Source organism: Pan paniscus, chromosome 12, assembly GCF_029289425.2.
Source record: "Pan paniscus chromosome 12, NHGRI_mPanPan1-v2.0_pri, whole genome shotgun sequence".
Lineage (NCBI taxonomy): Eukaryota > Metazoa > Chordata > Mammalia > Primates > Hominidae > Pan > Pan paniscus.
In genome coordinates this window covers 48,223,515-48,241,649 of record NC_073261.2, presented here as the reverse complement: position 1 = coordinate 48,241,649, position 18,135 = coordinate 48,223,515, and the positions used below count along the sequence as shown (strand labels likewise).

Below are 18,135 nucleotides of genomic sequence, written 5' to 3'. Positions count from 1 at the left end.
CTGCGCCGTAGGTATGGGATGAGATAAGGACAGCACCTAGGGAGTCAAAGGCACTTGGGGGTGCAGAATCCAACATGATACTCCTCTTGTGGGAGGTGAAATGTTCATCATCTGGCCCTGGGTATTCAGGTCAAACATAGCCTATCGCATACCCATCTCTGGGATGTTTTGTACCAAATCAGCATACAACTGCCATTTACTCACGGTTTTGGGTATTTCACTGGTGTCGTTCCACAGTCTGTATGGCTGCCCATAGTCACTCAGTCAGAGTGTGGTTACCTTGCCCTTGCACCAACTACCTGCTCATCTGCAACCACTGATGGAGGGAAGGGTGAGTCATGATAGAGGCCAGCTTTTCCATCTCAGAGGCAGAACAGGAGATACTATCTGCTCCCTCTTCCCACAAATGAAGCACTCAGGCAAGCAGAGGTTCCCCTGGATGATAACAGCAATGCTTGCCTCATTCCTCCAACTCAGTTGGGGTACAGGCAGTATATGAGGTATGTTGCCTTACCTTGGAGAGTCCCTGAGTTTGCCTTTGGGGCCCCAATGGCTCTTCATGATCTACCTTCTGATGGACCACTGGGCAAGCTCACAACGGGGGTTCTTCCTCCTTGGTATCATACCAAGTGGGGGTGTCTGGCTGAGATGAGAGACCCAGGCCTGTATTCACAGCAGCCTCTAATTCCTTTTCCAAGCTCTGTAGCCAGGCCTGCAGGTGCCCTGCTTGCACCTGGAGGTCTCCATTCATGGCAGTTTCTATCTCTTTTTCTGAGATGTGTAGCAGGGCCTCCAGGTGCCCTGCCTATGTCTGGAGGTGTCCATTCACGGCAGCATCTATCTCTTTTTCTAAGCTGTGTAGCTAGGCCTCTAGGTGCCCTGCCTGCACCTGGAGGGCCCTGAACTGCACTGCATCTCTCAGGGACTGGGTGTGTACTTCTTGTAGCACAGTCAAAAATGCCTATTCAACTCTTCTGGCAAAAGCTCACTCACTCTCCATGCTCTGTACTTCCAGCTGCTTCAGCGCTCTCTCCATGCTTGCAGGAAACCATCTACCACCACTCAGGTTTCCAGCGGAGCCTATCCGAGCAGCACAGCTGCCACTGGGTACCACAACCCATGTTGCAGCCACGTGGCTGGCCCAGAAGCAGCAGGGAATGAAGGCTCACTCACCTCGGGATCCTGTTCGTAATGCCAATTGTCGGTTCTAACTGAGGTGCGAGGGGAGTTGGTGGGCGAGTGGCAGGTAACTTGGAAAACACTTGAGGAATTGTAGACAGTTTTCACATGGATTTACTCTCTCTCTGGGCATGAGTGAGCCATATGTACAGCTTTTATTATACCTTTTACAGACAATAGTGGCTCAGAGCCAATCACAAGCTCATGTGGGTGATCACCTAATGCGGCTCACATGGCGTGTTTACATAATGTACAGGGTTATGTGCCTGCACTCGAAACCCACTGAGTCATGCTGCTCTAGAAGGCCGCCACAGCCTACTCCTAACTAAAGTGCAGTCATTTTCCTTATAGAAGGTGACATAAACAATACTATATTACAAATATTTAGCCTATTAGTAGATGGGCCATAATGGAGAAATATTGCTGGGCACAGTAAGCTGTTTGGTATGTTCACAATCATCCATATATGCAGTATTTCAGAGCCATCTATGGAATAGGAAGAAAATGATAAGTCCACCATATGTTAAGTTCTTTGATAAGAAATATAAGTTTGAGTTCATCTATATATACCCTAAGTAGCATAGTGATTGGGATATTTGACGTACACTTAAAATATTAAATATTTTAAAATGTTGTATAAATGTGAGTACATATCAAATAGCTTAGATGAGTAATTTCGAGTTGGGGAGGTGGAAATATTAAAGATCCCTTTTGAGAATTTGAGCTGGAGTGGAAGGAGGTCATTTACCATGGAAAGGTCCTATTGCAATTTGTCAGATTTTTCCATTGGACTGATATAATTAAATATTTCCAACCCATGCTCATACACATAAGTAAAGAAATTATTCTTTTTCTGTGCAGCTACAATTCTGGCTCTAAAGGAACAATAAAAATGACAAACAACTCTTATGTGGCTGAATTAAATTGGTAAAACCATGAAGAACCATGCTCTTCAGTGGGTCTTCTGGTAGAAGCTTATGAGACCTTAGACAAACACCTCTGGCTGATGCTGCAGCCTGAGGAAATATCTCCCATTAAGTCCATGTGTTCATTTTACATCTGGCTTTTGAATTGTATTCTAGGTTTATGTATCATTTTCTCATGTTTGGATCTTCCTCCCCATGAGTACTTTATAGTTGATTCCTCAATCAACTTATACTTTTGAATTACTTTAAATTTTTACCTCTGTCCAATGTCTTATTAATTCTCTGTGGATCAGTGCTCTTAATATCAGTCCTACTTATCCTGCTCCCATCTTCAGCTCCCAGGAGCCCCCTTTCTTATGTGTCTAGTACCCCTGAGTGAAATGCGTCCAGATTTTCCACCTGGAAGTGCATTTCTCCTTATTAGAACAGGTGGTTCTTATGATATCATACATCTTTACTCTGCACTCTATTGATATTTAAAATTTAAGAAGTATCATCTATTTTACACATATTCTAAGATTACTACCTTTTAAAAGCAATCAATTTTTTAAAAATAATCTTAATCAGGGATTAAACTGTACTAAAAAAACTTTTTGTCCTGAAATTATGCCAGAAACTCTATTAAATATTTTAAATTGCCTATTCTAAATATATTTTTAATGTTTTATGTTATTCAAAACTCAGACTGAGAATAATTTTTCAAGTCAATTTATGGAATTAAGTAATTATTCTGACATAATTCATTGTGACATTCAGTATATTTTTCTTGCATTATCTCTTAGAGTTCTTGTAAAAGAATAATGCAATTATATATATTCATATAGAAACTTGCGATTATACTCTATCACTAAATTACTCAACAGTTATCACTTCAATGCTCAGAACATCAAAGAAACTTTGAAATGAAGATAATACTTATGAGATCAAGTTTACAAAGTAGTTGTGACATTTATAAGAGGGATAATTAAACACGCTTTATGAATTGGGGATGGGATCTAGATTGGGCCAAATTCTGCACCCTTTGCAGAGTTGAAAATTGATCATTTATGTCTAATGAGAAAATGATGAGATTCTTTCACTCAGTAGGGAGAAATCCTAAGGGAAGTTGCTGCTAGACAGAACAAATTTGTCCACATACACTTTCCCATTGGAACAGTGGCTTCTAGCTTTCATCACAGTAAAATATTTTTACTCAGTTTTCAATTACTGCTCAGCTTCAGCTTCTCGTTGTGATAGACTGTAAAAGGGAAGTAGCTACGTTTTAAAAATTACTGTTTTAAAGCCATGAGAGACTGAAGTATAAGAGAGCATCCCCAAAATAGGAAAGAGGCATTTCTCCTGAACTCATCAATCAACAGCCTTTAATTGTGGCATCTCCTTAGCTGCTGGGCCAAAAATGTGTAAGTGGTATGTGGCAAACATAGTAATACTCACCAAACAAGTACCTGTACCCAGAGGAAGAGATAGTGGGGCCCACCAGCAATGGTCTTTCTGGCAGAAACAGTAGTAAAACAGAAATGGCAGTAGTTTGAAACAAAGATGGTGATACCCAGGGGTACTCATGACCCATAACAGATAAGGCAGAGGTGTGCTTTGAAAGTAGAAATGTGTGGGGCCACAATACATGGCTGTCCTCTACATCTGGTGCCGAGGAATAGAAAGGAAGGACAAGTGTCACTTGATAAGCAGGAAACAAGTTATATTTTTGAATTTATTTGACATTCTACACCTGGCAATATGTTTAATTCACATAGCAATTTCTGTATCAGTAGGTGAGAGTAAACACCAGGGTGATATATTCACTTCTCTCAAAGTGACCTTGTAAGCTAAAGAAAAGAATTGCATATTATTATATATTTCTGGAAAAAAATTGGCTCTTGATACCACCTAAATTGATTACTTTTTAGTATTTCCTCAGTAGCACTTATGTATCTAGTCAGCACTATATTATTTTTACCTCTGCTAACCTGCACTTTGAAATTGGTTCCACCAATTCACTTTATAAATATATATTAAGTTCAAGGAATGTGGCCCAGTATTGTAGTGGAGACATAAAAATGAATAAGATAGCTCTTGCTCTCAGAGAGTTTGCAGTTAGGCAAAAATACAAAATAAAAATAAAGATCATATAGTTAGCAATATATGTAGTAGTCTCTGATATGATACAGAAGAAATTTACTTTCATAATTAGAATATTATACAGAATAAGTTCCACTAATGTATTTATTCCATAAATATTAAATAATCTACTATATATTGAATGCTAGGTACTTAGTATATGGCAGTGAAGCATACAGACAAAACCCCTTGCTGTTATGTAGCTTATAGTCTAGTGAGAAGACAAAGAAAATAAATAAATAAATGAATAAAGAAAGGAACAATTGAATGAATGAACGAATGAATGAATGAATGGCAAAGAGAAAATGTGCTATGAAGTAGACTCAAGCTATAATTATACATGTGATTTCTGGGCTTGGGGAGGTTAGTTTCAATTTCATTTCAATAACACGATTAGTTAAAGCATCTTTGAGTAACTGACTAAGAACCTGAAAGTGATGAGCCATACATGTACTTGGAGAAGACAAATAGCGATAGGATAGTGTTTAAATGAAAAATCTCGAGGCGGGAACATCCCTTTCCAATGGAAAGAATGGGATACAATCCAGTTTAGCTGAAGCAGAAAATCTAAAGGAGACTAACAAATGGATGACTCAAGAAAGGTGTCAGGAGCCTGGAACATGTAGAACTTTGTAAGCTATCGTGAAGACTTTGGTATTTTTCACTGAGAGAGATAGGAAGCCATTGGAGAGTTTGAGTAGATGAGTGACCAGATTTGACTTACAGCTTAAGAGAATTATTCTGGCTGCTGTGTCCAAAATAGACATCAGGGGAGCAAGTGCAGAAGAAAAGACACTAGGTAGGCAGTTGCTCCAGATAAGACATGATCATGGCTTGATGCACAGTGGGATAAAGACACACACTCAGATGCTTGAAATGCTTTGCAGATATAGTTTACAGTACTAACTGATGTATTGGTTATGAGATTTGAGAAAAAGAAAGTAAATGCAGTCCCCAGGATACCTGCCTTGAGTAGAAAGAGATTGGTGTATCCACTTATACATGTGGGAAAGACTGTGGAAAGAGAAAATTTAGAGATAAAATTGGTACATTTTTCTATGTGTGAATCTTGAAACGTCAATTACATATTTGTGTGGAATTTAATACACAAACATTTACAGCTCAGTGGAGAGGTCTGTAATGAAGAGGTCAAAAGTATTAGAAACCCTAATACTGGATGATGATATAGAAAGAGAGGTATAAATAGAGAGAATAAATTAGGAAGAGAAACAGTAACAAAGAGAGAAATAAGAGAAGAAAATAAGGCATGACAGCATTTGGAGACAGAGAAAGTGAGCTAAAATAGCGAAGTACACTAAATGAAGTAATCAATGAGGTAGAAAAACTAGAATTTTCTTTCTTTCTTTCTTTTTTTTTTTTTTGAGACGGAGTCTCACTCTGTCGCCCAGGCTGGAGTGCAGTGGTGCTATCTCTGCTCACTGTAAGTTCCACCTCCGGGGTTCAAGCCATTCTCCTGCCTCAGTCTCCCAAGTAGCTGGGACTACAGGCACCCGCCACCACGCCCGGCTATTTTTTTTTTTTTTTTTTTTTTTTTTTTTTTTTGTATTTTTAGTAGATACGGGGTTTCACTGCCTTAGCCAGGATGGTATCCATCTCCTGACCTCGTGATTCGCCCGCCTCGGCCTCCCAAAGTGCTGGGATTACAGGCATGAGCCACCATCTCCCGGCTTAGAATTTTCTTTTTTAAGTGAAGCCAAGTGAAGAAAGTATTTCAATGAGAAGATAGGGAAACCATAAATTCCCACTAATAAATTGAATAACTGGAAAAATCCATAGATTATGAGTGCGTAGTCATGAATTATTACATGTATTAGACAATCTATAATGTGTTGCATACAGAGTATGCAAAGTGGTAGGAATTTGTACCCTACAATATAGCTAGACGAATACCATATTTTTTATTAGTCATAAATTATCTACAATAATAATTTTATCTTTCTTCTTTAATGGAAATATAATATTTTAACGTTTTACAGGTCACAATACATTCATTTAAATACATTTAAATTATAATTTTTAAATGAACAACTATAATAAATATCACAAAATGTTTTAATAAACATTCATCGTCCAACTTTTTTTCTGTAGAGTTCTACTATACACAAATATAATGAGTGATGGTGAGATCTATTCCCTATGGAGAAATAGCTATGCACCAAATTTTAGTCATATTCTGTTATTGAACACTCAAATGTGTATAGGTAAATGAAGAAAATCTACATTTTCTTGGCTTTATTAAGCCATCTTTGCTGCACATATTTAACTTAAACTTGCAAGAAACAGAAATAGCATCTTTTTCTTAAGGTTATAATGATAGTCTACATCTGCTAGAAAGTACAATACAGACAAGGAATTGTCAGAAATATATTTATGCAACAACATCAATGTGAATGTAGTTATAATATTTATTGCTGCAAATAAAATACAATAAAGTATACAAAGAACACATAAATCTTAAATAATTTGGTATTTACAAGTTATTTTATAAGATTAAAAATTTGAATGGTAAAATATTTTATAAATTAAACAAAAACCAAATAAAATGTAAAAATGTGTTTGTCCGAAGGATTATATGTATATTTCTATTAATTGTGCAAATTATCTCTATAGATTTCCTTAGAAACTTTTGAGAAAAAAAATATAACCTTACAAGTCATAGAACGTACTATGATAAACTCACAAGATGATGTATTAAACAGTACTCAGATAATCCTAAGAAGTAAAATTGGCTATATTTCTTAAGTTTCTGAAATTATTCCTGAGAGATTTTATAAATAAAAATGTAAAAATCCATCATCATGAAAAAACTCCAGTGGCATAAATAACATTTCATGATTAAATTAAATAGATTGAAAAAGGGTGTAGAAAATTTTTTCCATCATGATGTTGCTGTTTGGTGGATAAAATTTTTTATTGTAATTCATAAGTAAAACAATCTTAGGAAATAGATATATTTCCTGTCTCATCCAGAAACACATGCTTTTCATATTCACATTTCAAACTAACCAAAGAGTGTATTTTACAAAGGTTCATAAAGAGAGCTAGCAGGAAAATTGACTTGTCCTTAGTCATACCAACGGTTGCCAATCTTAAGTAATTCTAGGAGAGGTTTCATCTCACACAGGCAACAGCTGCAGGACTCTGATGAGCCTCCAGAGTGGCCTTGTGTGCCCAACATTTTTGTTTTCTACTTAAAAATCAACTGACCAGGATGTGCCTGATTACACGCAGTTCTAACCAAATGCCTAATGCTATTTTATGATGCCTTGAATTTTATTACCAGGCATCCTTTGAAATACGACGCATGCCATTTTTCTTTAATATCTAATTCTAAAAGCAAAGGAAGATAGCTTAATTTCCTTGTATGTTTCATCAGTAAGGCAAAGAATCATGTTGGAAGCATAAAGCAATGCACTCCTAGGTAACAAGGTATCACTTAGCAAATTATCATGAAAAGAAATGCCAAATTGGCGTAAGGTAAAACAAAACCAGCAAGAGAAAGTTAAATTAAAAAATCATGGTCAATTCATTTTTCATTAGAAAAGACACAATGTCATTATACAATTCTATTTTCATACTTAATCTTTGTGGAAAACGTAATTAGAATAAACAATGATGAGAGAGAACAGATTCATAATCTTAACATCTATGGTTAGCATCTTGATCACAATCTTTTCTGATACACTCACAAATTAGGATTTGTGAGTCAATCCTCACAAATCAAACATGGTGCTTATAAATTCACTTTTCCACATTAGCGTTCTATCCTCCCCTAAATTTTTCTTCTCTTTTTTTTTTTTTTTAACTTTTACTTTAGATGTAGAGGTACATGTACAGGATAGTTACATAGGTAAACTGTGTGTCATGGGGGTTTGTGGTACAGGTTAGTTGCTCACGTAATAAGCACAGTACCTAATAGGTATTTTAAAAAAATTCTATCCCTCCTGCCACCCTTCACCCTCAAGTAGACCATGGTGCTATTGTTCCCTTCTTTGTGTCAGGAGATCGAGACCATCCTAGCTAACACAGTGAAATAAAAAATGATCAGGGCGTGGTGGCGGGCGCCTGTAGTCCCAGCTACTCGGGAGGCTGAAGCAGGAGAATGGCGTGAACCCAGGAGGCGGAGCTTGCAGTGAGCCGAGATCGCGCCACTGCACTCCAGCCTGGGTGACAGAGCGAGACTCCGTCTCAAAACAAAAACAAAAACAAAAAACAAAAGTAAAACACTCTTTGATATAGACAGTGATTCATCATGTGATCCACAGAGAAGCCCTGTGAGGGATTCCATGTGCAACTGAATCAAGGCCAGGCCAGGGAGGTGAAACCAAAGATCATTTTAGTATCATTCTAACAATGTTCCTTTTCAGATCCAGGAAGCTTTTTATTTTACCATGGGCTTATAAATAATTGTAGCAAATAAGCATGACCATGATTCTGTTGTTTAAAAAATCAGAGCTGTTTATGTAGCTGATTTTTTTTTAATGGGACACAGTGTTATAAAATTTCAGTACTTTTATCAGCAACTCCTCAGCCATTGAATATTTCTTAATGAACTAACCATTAGGAATACAAAAATGTTTTCTTCTTACTTTAAGGGTTGCATTCTTCAACTAGGCAGGCATAATCATGTTTGGGCACATTGATTATGCTTTTTTGTAGTGAAGCTTGAGTCAATTAAAGACCTGAATTTTATAGCAAGCAATGATAATCTCTCTTTTAAAGCATGTTTTCTGAAAATCTGAAGGAAGAGGAGGGAGAGAATAAGGAGGAAGGAGAGGGAGAGAAAGAGAGAGAGAGGGTAAATTAAAATAAAACAAGTTATGTTAGCAATATTAGCCACTATGTGATAACTTTTAGGTCTTGCTTTCTCTAAACCAAACAAGTAAAACAATTAAAACCATCATACATAATTCTCTCTAAATATATGCTATATTTAGAGAGAAATATAAATACTATATTTAGAGAGAAATATAAATACTATATTTAGAGAGAGATATATATACTATATTTAGAGAGAAATATATATATACTATATTTAGAGAGAAATATATATACTATATTTAGAGAGAAATATATATATACTATATTTAGAGAGAAATATATATATACTATATTTAGAGAGAAATATAAATATAGTATAGAACATAACATTTAAATTCTGGCTAAAACATAATTTACTTCTGGAAAGTCTACAGCAGCCTATTAAAATGGAGAGTGAAGTTTTATGGGTACCCACTCCTTTGCTAATCCTTTATTTCACCATACATTGATTATGAGGGTCAAAATAGTGAGTTATTTCTTCAGGTTGCATGTGGCTTTTCTGGATCTTTTTGTTTCACATTACGCTTCCTCTACTTTATTTATTTTCCACTCTTGGCATTAGGCATTCCCTAGATACTCATTATGCCACTAAGAAAAATGAATATAATTGAGAAATCAAGTTAGAATCTGCAGCTGCTTCCTTCCCATCTATCAACTCTACCCTCTACTTCTGTACATGGCCAAAGAGCTTAATTTGTTATGATTCTCAAGTTCTCCAGCAACTCAATGAACCTTACATAATATACTAATCTAACTAAATATATTTGACATCTTTGTCTTTTTAGTAACATGTCCGATTATAAAGTTACATAGTAACATAAACTCATGATAACAGGAGAAATAGAACTCATTTCTGCTCTCAATATATTTTTAAAAAATTACTCAAATGCCAAGCTTCTGAGTGACAATTCACAGTATAAATGAGTAGTTACATGATTTTTTTTGTGAAATTAATCACATTTTTCCTAAATAGTGTTGACAGATAAAATGCAGAGTGCCTAGGCAAATTTGAACTTCAGATAAAACAGTGAAGAATTGTTTTCATATAAGAATATCCCAATTATTGTATGGAACATAAGTATCAAACATATTTCTTATCTATCTGATATTCAAATTTTACTGGGTGTCCAATGTATGTTTATGTTCTGGAATCCTTTAATAGGGGTTAGCTAAAATCAGTGTGTTTTCTCTACTTTGGAGAGATGAAATTAGTTCTCTCTCTCCTCCCAGGTGTTGTTTCTGGACCATTTTCCTCATCTCCAAAATCAAATAAATAAGAGAGAGAGAGAAAAAAATCACTTTAAATACGTTCCCTTTAGGCACACCTATTTTCTTCCCTCCTAATAAAATATAATCTTCTGACCTCTAACAATCATTTTAGATTCAAAACCTTATATTCTTACCACATTTCATTCTTCAGTTTGGTCGCTTGCCTTACAACCTCAGTTTTCTGATTAGTTCAAGGAAATTTATTATTTGCAGAGTGGTTTAGAGTGATGCCTTTCAAAATGAGGGTTTTGAAACTGGGGTTGTATTATTTTTAGTTTACAATAGCCATGTTTCAAGCAACTATATTCTTGTAGGATTTTCAAGAGAGTATGTCATCAAACTTTTGGATATTGCCCATCTGATAGGTGAAAATACCTCATAGTATTTTTGTTAGCATTACATTAAATTTATAAATAAACAAACACACACATTTTCTTTATCTATCTTTCCTTTGATGGACCCTTAGGTTGACTGGACAAGAGTGGACATCCTTGTCTTGTTTCTGATCTTGGAGAAAAAGCTTTCAACTTTTCATCATTGTGTGTAATGTTATCTATGGATTTGTCATATATGGCCTTTACTGGGTTGAGGTATATTCCTTTTATTCCTAATTTGTTGAGTTTTATAATAAAAAGATATGAAGTTTTTAAAATGCTTTGTCTGCATCCACTGAGATAATCCTATTATTTTTCCCTTCATTCTCTAAATGTGATATATCACATTAATTTATTGGCATATGTCAAATCTTCCTTGCAACAAGGAGATAAATCCTAGTTGATCATGGTGTTTGATTTTTCTAATGTGCTATTGAATTCAGATTTATAAAAATTTGTTGAGAATGTTTGCATCAATGTTAACAGAGATGTTGGCCTGTAGTTTTCTTCTCTTGTAGTGTTCTTGTTTGGCTTTTGTGAGAGAGTAATGGCGATCTTCTAAAATAAATTTAGTAGTTTTTCCTCCTCTTCAGGTTTTTCAAGTGTTTGAGAATAGGTATTAGTTGTTACTTAAATGTTTAGTAGAATTCAGCATTGAAGCCATCAGGTTCTGAGGGTTTTTTTGGTTGTTGTTGTGAGGTTTCTGATTATTGATTTAATATTCTCACTTGTTATTGAACTGTTTAGATTTTCTGTTTCTTCATTGTTCAGTCTTGGCAGGGTGCATATTTCTTGAAATTTATTCATTGCTTCTGGGTTATCCTATTTGCCCACATATAATTCTCATCAGTAGTCTGTTAAATTATTTGCATTTCTTTTACATGAGTTGGAATGTCTCTTCTTTGATTAATAATTTTATTTATTCAAGCCCTCCCTCTTTTTGTCTTGGCGGGTCAAGCTAAAATTTGTCAATTTTATTTATCTTTTCAGAAAACCAACTGAGTTTTGTTGATTATTTATATTTTTTCTACTTCCAATTTTATTTGTATTTTCCCTGATATTTGTTACTTCTTTTATTCTGCTAACTTTTGACTTAATTTTTTAAGTTGCTTCTTGGAGGTTTAAAGTTAGATTGTTTATTTGAGATCTTTCATTTTTCTTAGTGTAAGAATTTATCATTCTAAAGTTCCTTCTTAGAATTTCTTTTGCTGCATTTGCTATCTTGTGCTTCCATTTTCATTTCTATCAATAATTTTTAAAATTTTGCTTTGATTTCCTCTATAACCCACTGGTTGTCCAATAATATGTTGTTTATTTTTCACATATTTATACATTTTTAAATTTTTCACCTGTTACTGATTCTAGTTTCATTGCACTGTGGTTGACTGAGATATTTGATATGATTTTGATATTCTTAACTTTATTGGGACTTGTTCTGTTGCCTAACATATGATGTATCATGGAGGTTGTTACATATGTGCTTAAGAAGAATGTGTCTTCTGCTGCTGTTGTCCCCAGGTTTTCTGTGGTAGGCCTGAAGCTGGGTTTATGATGAAATCAGATACTCAATTCACTCTCCTTTATTTATGCAAAGGATATCTCTCTCCATACTGTGCTTTCCAGGCTTGTGAGAGGAATGATGCAGATAATCTGAAACTGTCCTTTCTAACATTTTTAATATATCAATTTTAATTTCCATGTTAATCTTTGGTACTGTAACATCTTATCTGCATCCTTTAGCTCTGTGAAAGTATTTTTGTGGATGGATAATTGTTCAAACTGACGTTTCTGTGAGGAGATAATTGCTGAAAAGTCTTAATCCATCATTTTGCTGCGGTCACTCTCCTGCCAATTTTGTTTTAGATATTGTCTATTAGTATCAGTTTTTTATTCTATTTACTCAATTCTCTTTAGATACAATTTAAAAATCCAATACAATTATTTACATTTTCCCAGAGTTATAACATTTTTGTGTTCTTCATTTACTTTCATAAATTTTGTTTTTTATAAGGTATCATAATTTTATGCCTAATGAAGTGCCTTTAACAATACTTATAGTATATGTCTTCTGTCAGTAAATACCCACTTCTTGTTTATCTGAAAATGAATTATTTGCCTTTATGTTTAAAAGTTATTTCACTGGGAATATAATTCTAGGTTAACACTTCTTTTTTTTTCCCCTATGCTTTAGAGATTATCTCATGATTTATTTATCCGACTTGCATAGTTTCTGAAGAAAAGTCTGCTCTCATTTTAATCCTAGTTAGATAATATGTGATATTTCTTTCTTCTCTAGCTGCCTTCAAGGTTTTCTTTTTATCTTCAGTCTTCAGAAATTAGACTATAATACACTAGGTTATTATTATCATTTTATCCTACTTGTGTTTCTCTGAGCTTCAGGTACACCTAGGTTTTTTACTTTTGTGAAACCTGGAAAATTCTAATTCTTTCAAATTGATTATGTATCTCTCTCTCTCTCTCTCTCTCTCTCTCTCACTCTCTTTGCACTGCTTTCAGTGTTTCAATTACATGTATGTATCATACAGACCATTTATGTTATTAAATATTGTACAGAGCATTTATATTCTTACACAGGTGCTGGATACTTTGTTCTTTTTTCACTTATGTTTCAATTTGGAGAATTTATATTTGTTTATCTTCATGTCAACTGATATACTAGTCTTCTTCGTCAGTTCTGGTAATAATCCCATCAAACGAATTCACCTTTGATAACTGTATTTTTCATTTCTGCCATTTCAGTTTTACTCTGTTTTATAGTTCTGAAATTCCTAGTCTCTTCCAAATATGTTGTCTTATTTTTCAAGATTATTTAACACATTTTTCATAGCTATTTTTGTTTTCATTCTGATAGAACATGTGGTCCATCTCCATGTCTCTTTTTGTTCTATTATATCTGTTAATAATAGGTTGTAGTTCTTTTGCATTTTTGTGAATAGCCTTATTTCCATTTTAATTCTAAACACTGTGTGCAAAAGAACAGATACTGGAAATAATATTTCTGTTTGACATGTGTTTTCTTCTGTCTGAATATCAGTGTCGGGAGTGGAATCTTGTAAATCTGTAGCTGATCTGGAATTGGTTTATATTGTATAGTCAGTAATCATTATCTGTAGTAGTTATGTTCTAAAATGTTTCCAGACACCGAACCATTGCTTCTAGGAAAAATATAGATCTAGGTTCCTGAGAGCTTCTGGTTACATTTTTATTAACCAATCAATATATGACTTTGTTTCATTTGTTTTCCTGTGTAAAGACAACTTATTTAATATAACAAAGAGAATCTAACGTAGGCATTTTCTCTGTAAGGCACATCCTAGCTTTCTTCTGCTTCCAAACACTAAACACACTTTAGCACAATACTTAGGGGCCAAAATAAAAATAAGAATAAAAAAACTGTATTATTAAGTAATCCTTGGAAAGGATGCATTTACAATATAAGGTCTGAAACAAGAAAGTAGAATATTTCCCTGTTTGACCTCATCTGGGAATGCGTGCATCAAGAAACTCAAATTTTTCACTCCTCTGTGCATTCCCAAATAACTATAAAAGTGCTACAAGCATGCACTTTGAAATGACAAATAATTTTTAGCAGGCAGGTGAATTTGCAAATAATCCACAAATAGTGAGGTTTGACTATGTTTGTGTGGTGACTTTCAATGTACCATATGCTTCAAGGTCATGAATTTGCAAATAAAGAAGCCACAGATAGTGAGGACTGACTATGTTAGTGTGATGGCTTTCAATGTACCATATGCTTCAAGGTCATTGTGTTCAGAGCAGTAACTTCAAAAAAAAATGGGGTTAAGTTGCTTGCTTGTGCTTGATATGAGGCCTAGAGGGCTTGAAGAGTTTTTCTCAGTATTCCACTTCATCCCCCAGATGCAGCGGACTATGCACACCTGCATCACAAAAGAAATCTCTCTTCCCCATTGGTGCTTGTTACTTAATTCAATGTTCATAGTGAGTTCATAGGAGTTCCTCAATTCTCTTTTCTTTAGACTCAGTCTTAGGTAGGCACTGTGTAACCATGACTTGGAAACAACACTTATATAACACTCCTGCCTATTTCCCAGGGGCAAACAAAAAATGCTTACTATTCATTATAGGCTGTAAATCAAGGCTATAAAACATTTTCCATAAATAATCAGATAGCAAGTAGTTTAAGCTTTTAGTCACATACACTAATTAAAAAATACTTTATAAAATGTAAAAAAGCATTCTCAGCTCACAGACCTGCCAAAAATGGACTGAGGCATGGAATGAGCTCCAGACTCTAGCCAGCCCATGGGCACTTAGCACAGGTTGTTAGTACTTAGCACAGGTTATTTTCCTGTGCTTCCCACCTGTGGCAGGTTAACTCTGCCTTGAATCAGCAGGGATTTGGGGACATGAGCAAGCATGTTTCTGCTACACAAGCAGTAGGGTCTTGTAATCTAGTGTCAATAAAAAGTTCTGAGGGAGTGAGTACATTTTCTACCCTTCCTTAAAAGCAGCACACAATTAATTGCTATCATGTAGAGGACAAGGGCACAGGCGGGTTTTATGCCTGTAAATCAGTGGTTGTCAATCTTCACCTTACATACAAGCAGATTATGGATGTATGTTTTCAAAGTATATTGCCTCTACCCTCACACATTGGAAAGTCCTGAATATCTGTACCACGAAGGGAGACTTAGATCTCTTTCCTTGCGCCCGTGTTTTCCAGGAGGATGCTACAAAAGCGTATGGAAATTCCTGGCACGTAGATGCATGCTGTCCTGTGTCTGGGACACATATAAATTCTAAATTGCAATGTTAGACTTTGCCCAGCTTTTGAAAAGTTTTTTTTAACAGTTCTGTTCTTTTTTCTTACCCACTTTTAAGGCTTCCATTTGTTTTCTCCCATGCTTTACCCAAGCTAAAAATAAATAATACGACTTGTCTCTCCTTAGAGTAACTTGTTACTCATTGGAATTCAGTTTATAAGATTGCTTTAGGATCACAGCTTTCTGGTGGACTGAAATTGTTACGTACATTTTTTTTCAACTTTCACATTTTTTCTTACTGTTAGAATAGCCTTCCCTGTGGCCTTCTCTATTCAGAGTGGAAGCAGATCTTTCAAAGATATTTAATTAATATTTTTATATGTATTTTGATTTACATATTTTATATGTATTTTGATTTACTTTGTTGATCCCATATTTTGCTTTATCTATTTTACTTTGAGAATGAACTAAATTGCATGGAACCTCATTTGGGTACACTTAATAATAAGACCAAGAACATCACCTTCTCAGTCAAGGAACTTCCACTGTTGTATATCCACATATACGTTATTGGCTTTTTTTCTACAAACATATTGAACATTATGAAGGTATGACTTCTGGAATGCTAACTGTGTTGGATTCAGCAACATTCTCTCCAGAATAAGCACACTTCTTTTGTCACACCAAGAATTAAAGAGGTTGTGGACACTATTCTACTTCTGTGCCCGTAAGAATAACAATCAAACCTATTTTATATCTTTACTATATTTTACAAGAGGGATGTATCCATGAACTCTCACCATGATTGTCTTTAAACCAGGGACTTACGACTTTATTCATCATCCAAATATCCCTTTTTGTTCCATTTATTCTGTTTTTCTTCTTTCTTTTAAAAATTCATTTATGTAAATCTATTTTTCACGTTTTATTTTTTATTATATTTATGGTTTATTTTATTTAAAATTCATTTTTCACTTCTTATTTTTCTTTCTGTACCAATTTTCTGTAATCTGTCTTCTTGGCCCACCCCAGGATTAAAAGGAGTAGTTAATCTAATAGAGTTATGTGAACACATTTGGAATGTGCAACCCAGCATTAGAGTGTCGGAAGTTTATCAGAATTCACAATGAGTTGTCTTCAGTTTTTTAGGGATACCAGAAACATATGAGTTAAGCTAGCCTAATAAAGGGGTGAAACATAATCGAACTAAGTTAGCCCATAACTAAAGCTTGCATTTCAGTGACTATTTCTTCTCTTTCTTTCAGTTGGCTTAGAATTACAATCAGGAGAAAGGAATGTTCTTTTGCTAATGAATGAGGAGAAATTGGCAATGTTCCAGTCCCAAGTCTAGGCCTTGGGAGGCTTGCATTTTGCCAAATTATGATCCCCTTCTCAGCTGCTGCTCTTTCAGCATGGACGCTATCACAAACACATGGAAAATGGCCTTCCCTAGTTAATCCCAGCCAAACCAAACCCAGGTGCAAACTAGAGCCACACAGCCAAACCCACCCTACACCAACCATTCCCAGCTGAACTGTATCCATGAGAATAAATTATTGTGGTTTTTCAGCCACGTGGTGGCATGTAGCATTTTTGTAGTAATAACTAGCTGATACAAGGGATGTTATTTAATTGCCCTTTTAAATCCAATATATGAAGCACAGGCGAGAAATCATGAAATATAGATAAAGGCTGTTATTAGGCATCAAATGCTGAAATCAGGTCATAGAGCATCAGCTTTAGCATAGAAAGATAGAAAGAACGTATTGAGATTTTTTCTTTTTAATAGTAGAATAAATGCAAAATAATGCACAAAATATAAGTATATAACTCAAAGAATTAGCATTATCTTAAGAAATTACTAGTGTCCACAAACCCATTCTCTCCCAGAACTTCATGAAGGGGAGGAACTGGGAGTTGTGATATTTTAGTAATTAAAATGTCTTCAGGTTTAGATTTAAACACCTGCAGATTTAAATAGAAAGGCAATAGTAAGCTAAGAAATGAAGTACTATCTTTGTAAGCAACATTCCTAAAATGACATTCATCTTAATGTTTTTAATTCCCTGTCATAAAATAGGAAAAGAGAGTGCCAATTAAGGGCTATTTGTTAGGTTCACTATCCTGTGCCCTGTATGGTGACAGACTGTCTTTCTATATTTAAAAAACTAAGCAAACTGTTATGAGAATCCACAGATTTTAATAGTATTGGTACAGATCAAGTGAATAATACATTTAGATTAATAAACATAACACACAATGGAGAAGAACACAACCTGAAATTTTGTTTCAAAGAGTCAAGCTGCAAATGTTGATAAAATAAATTAAATTTCAACTTATGTGACATTTTTCAAAATCAAGCAACAATAAAGCATTTAAATGTCAGCACAATTTTTGTACTCAGTTAAATCTTTTTCAAACTAAATCATATTTCTTTACTTCCATTTTAAATATCAGTTAATTAATATGTTCTTAGTGGAATTCAGAGTAAAATAAATTTGGGAACTCAAACAATGAATGTGTAGATAAGTAACTTGGAAAAAAAATCAATAAAATTCTTTATTACAATGTTACCACATTAAATTTATAGCAGCTGGTTAAACAATACACACCCTCCTCCATACTTCTAAGTTTTGCTCCAGGATCTTTTTTATAGACTGT

General features: G+C 34.7%; 1 long non-coding RNA gene across 1 annotated transcript in view; it reads left to right on the top strand.

The window, feature by feature from the left end:
- Nucleotides 1–17,044, top strand: part of LOC130541213 (uncharacterized) — a 39,078-nt gene extending 22,034 nt beyond the window's left edge. The window contains exons 5-6 of the long non-coding RNA XR_008955257.1: nt 1,016–1,246; nt 16,740–17,044. This is a non-coding gene — a long non-coding RNA (uncharacterized LOC130541213). The remainder of the gene's footprint in view (nt 1–1,015; nt 1,247–16,739) is intronic.
- The last annotated feature ends 1,091 nt before the right edge of the window (nt 17,045–18,135 follow it).